We start from the raw sequence: 4,250 nt of genomic DNA on the forward strand, positions 1-4,250 counted from the left end.
TATCATGTTCAACTGATATCCCTGAGAGGCCCACTCTTTTCTGAATTAAAAATAAAATGAATCTTTAAAAAAAAAATGGCTAAATAGGGGCAAGTGAGATGGTTCAGTAAGTAAAAGTCCTTGTCATGGAAGCCTGGAAGCTTAAGTTCATTCTTGGGACACACATAAAGGTGGGAGAAGAGAACATACCCTATTAAAGTTGTCTTCTGACCTCCACACATGCGCTATGGCACACATGCCCACACATGTACATAGTATGCATACACACATAGTAGGTAGCTGTTCCAGCTTTGACCTGGAAGTACTACCCCAGTGAGGCTTCTGGTAACTGCCACGCCTACCTATGTCCTGCCCCTGGGGCGGGGCCGAGACAGGAGCCCTTAAGACCTGAGATCCAGACGTGCCAGGCTGTTGATTCCTGGTGATCCTGGATGCTGGAAGACAGACCTGTTCAGAGTTCTCCAGAAAACCCTGCTGAACCGTACCTCACCTCTCCTGGATCCTGTAACCAACTCCTCTACTGGCTGTAAGTTACCCCAAAATAAACCTCCTTTTTAAGTACATGTAATTGCCTTGATAAATCCCCACATTATACACATACTAATGATATTAATAGTAATTATTATTTTATTAAAAGAATGATTAAATGAAGCTCATGACTTTGTTTACTAATTTATGGAATACAGAAACGACAAAAAATGATGTCAGAGACGGCTCAGCAGGTAAAGGCACAGAATCCACACCGTGGAACAAGAAAACAGACTTTCATAAGTTGTCCCATAACATCCACTTGTACACCAAAAAATAAATAAATACAAAAAGATACTTAAACAGTACAAAACAGTCATCCCAATGAAATACACCAGGGGTTACAAGAAGAGAGAGAAAATTAAGAAAGGCATTTGTGAAAGATAAAGGATACAGAAAAAACCCTGTTATCTTGACACTTTGGAAGCTGAGGCAGAATTATGAGGTTGCAGCCAGCCTGGGCTGCAGGGTAAGACTGTCTCTCTCTCTCTCTCTCTCTCTCTCTCTCTCTCTCTCTCTTTCTCTCTCTCTCTCTCTCACACACACACACATTTCATAATCTGGATACGGACCTAGAGAAAGAATTTTAGAGCAAGCGCAGCTGCCTCAGCTTCTTTGAAAAGGAAATTCCGAAAGTTTGTGTATTTAAAACTAGGTCAAGAACTGGGAAGATAACGTCCCCTTTCTTCTGTAGGCAAAAATTTTTTTCTTGTGCATTCTTCATTCTCTTGACAATTTGTCCATGTTTCTGGGTTAAATAATGCATTCTTACCTCACTCCTTAGCTTGCTGTTCTTATTTGTCCTGGCAATGCATTCTTTTTACATATCTGCATAGTTTCACGTTTCTATTAGTTTTCCAGTTTTTATTATCTGACCACAGCAGGTAAGACCTATTCATCCCGATGCTGAGCACCAGGGTGTATTTTCCTCTTTGTTTGATCTGTTTGTCAGCAGAGTTGTGCTATTCCATTTGATACATGGATGGTGATGCTTCTGTGCCAGCTTTGACCTCCCAGTAAGTCTCAGAGGTTTGTTTTCCTATCTGGATTCTCTACATGGGATGTTCTTAAGTATAAATCCGATGAACTGCATGATGTTTCTGTGAATGCTTTCTGTTGATGAGGCTAGGAGGATGCAGGAAAAACATATCTAGCATTTCTCAAGAGGTATTTTTCCTGATAGTCAGGAAGCTGAGACAGGAATATCTGGAGTTCAAGGGCAGCCTAGGCTATACAATGAGACTCTATCTCTAACAACAAAGAGTACAGGAATTTAGTAATTCGTAATAAGCCTGCCCAATTCAACAATGTCCTCTCTCGATACATTTTCCACGGCTGCCATCTCGTCTCTAGCACCAGATCTAGATGGGCAGCCTAGATCTCCTAGCACCTTCGTATCCAACTTCAAGATGTGTCCATCAGGACATCTCAAGACAACTCAGATTCAGCATATGGGAGACTCCCATGACTTCTGTCCCCAGCCAAGTGTCTCAGAAAATGGCACTGTAGTCTACCTATCTGTTCCAGTCAGAATCTTGAAATCATTCTTAGCCATTACTTCTATTCCCGTACCCATTTACTAGCCAAGAACCAATTCCTACCGAGGGTATCTCCTTAAACTTCTGTTAACCCCGAGGCCATTATCATAGTTCAAATCACTATAATGTCTTCCTTCATTTCTGTAGTTTCCTGACTGATCTGCTGGGCCTTGCCTCTTCCTATCTCTGCTACCCCTAATAGAAAAGCTGAATCTGGCCACGCCCTCCTCCGACCATTCACCTCCATTAGTTTTCTGCTGTCCACAAGATACATGCTGGCTGTACAAACATCTACGCCACAGGGCCAACCATGACTACTTTTTCCTTTGGCAGTTCACTGTCTGCCGAGGCCGTAACATGTTTGCTTCATTTGGCTTACACGGCAGAATTGTTCTTTCCTTTCTACCGGAAAGGATAGCTTGTCACCACAATGAAGAACACCAAATACTTAGCATTCAGCATTCAGGACTTTTACATTTTCTGTATACTATGTATTTCATTTTATTCTCATAACAACTCTGTAAAATACAGATGATTATTATCTCCGTTTTACAAATGAAGAAACTTAAAGCCCATCTGTTTGATGTAGTGTAATAATTGAGTACAGCGTGGGATTCAGACCCGGGTCTCAACCTGTAACTCCTCTTGCTTCTCTGTTTTCCCATCTCCATACATGCTGCTCCCTCTGAGCAGACTCTAGGAAAATCCCACATGCGCAGAGTTCAGCCTGTGGTTTGTGGCGGGTTTCTTTTCTTTTTCCCATCTTTTGAGATGGGCTCTCACCCTGTAGCACAGTTTGGCCTTAACTTTGTAATCCTCCTGCCCCATCCTCCAGTGTTCTGATGTGTTGGGGCCCTAGGCAGGAAGAAAAGGAATGGACAAAGGGCCTCTATAGCTTCCGGGGGACCACCGGAAGTATGTCGGGATCAGTGGGCCAGAGTTTAGCCTTTGCGGAAAGTATTCTCTAGTGCCAATGACAGAATCATTGGTGGCCTTTGATGTAGACAGCAAATGCTTCATGTATCTGGACAAGGTCTGGGGTCTCCTTTGATGTAAAAACTCTACTGCCGTAGAAACAAAGTTCTCTTTTACAACCAGCCTAAGCCCAAAGATGAGAAGGAAATGACGCCTGAGGACGGGATAAAGGAATGGGAAGAACAGTTGTTCCCCAAAGCCCCGCCCCTTGGGGCAGTTGCTCATGACCTTCACTGCTGGTTCTGCCTGCTTTCTTTCCTCTCAGAGATCGCAACCTTCAGCCTCCTCCTCTTGCAGCTGCCAAGGTCAACAGCTGTCTGCTCTGTTGCTCAGGACACTGTCCCTCTGACTCTGAGAAACTGTCCTTGAGCGCTTCACTCTGTTCATTAATAAAACTAATCTGTGTATATGAAAATGACTAGGACTCCGTGTGGTCATGCCGATTCCTTCAGTGCCCCACCCCCTTCCCTCCCTGCATCTCCCCAGCACTGTGGTAGAGGCATTCATTCACCACTGTGTCAAACCTCAGACTTGGGTTTAGAAAACTCCGCGGAGCTGATTGCTGTTTCCCGAACAAAATGTGTTTGTCTTTTATCTTTGTTACAATGCGCTCACGAGATAACACAGCCTGCTGACATAGTTCCCTAGGAGAAGGAGCTGGTTTTGATTATACTGGTCGTTCTTACTCCTTTCTCAGAGCCTGATACCTGGGACTACAGAAACATTCGCTCAATTCTACACTTCCTTTATCTGTTTATAGACTTCCCAATTCTCATCTGTTAGCGATGTACGTATCCACCTTTCTCTTCTACAGAATTCAAATGATGTCTATGGACCTAGAGCTCTTCCCAACAGGAATCCAACACTCCTCCTTCTATATCAGAATCATTGTAGGATCCACTTCCTGGGTAGCTGGATGTGCAAACGTGTAGGGAGAACAATTCAGGTGGACACAAAGGTACGGAAGGGGTTTTAAGGACCGGGCACACACACAGCGTGAGAAGCACCCACTGTTTCCACATCTACTTCCTTGTGCCCTTAGAGTCTTTACATGGTCTTTCCATGCTGCCAGAAACACTCTCCTCTTCCTTAACTCCTGTCCCTTCCTGTCACTTCTTAGGGTGTGTATACACTGAGTTCTCTCTCTCTCCCCTTCATCCAGTCCTCTTCCGTTAACTGTCACCCATCTAATCTTTTCCGGTTCCTTTC

The sequence above is a fragment of the Peromyscus leucopus genome, chromosome 12 (genome assembly GCF_004664715.2).
Source record: "Peromyscus leucopus breed LL Stock chromosome 12, UCI_PerLeu_2.1, whole genome shotgun sequence".
NCBI lineage: Eukaryota > Metazoa > Chordata > Mammalia > Rodentia > Cricetidae > Peromyscus > Peromyscus leucopus.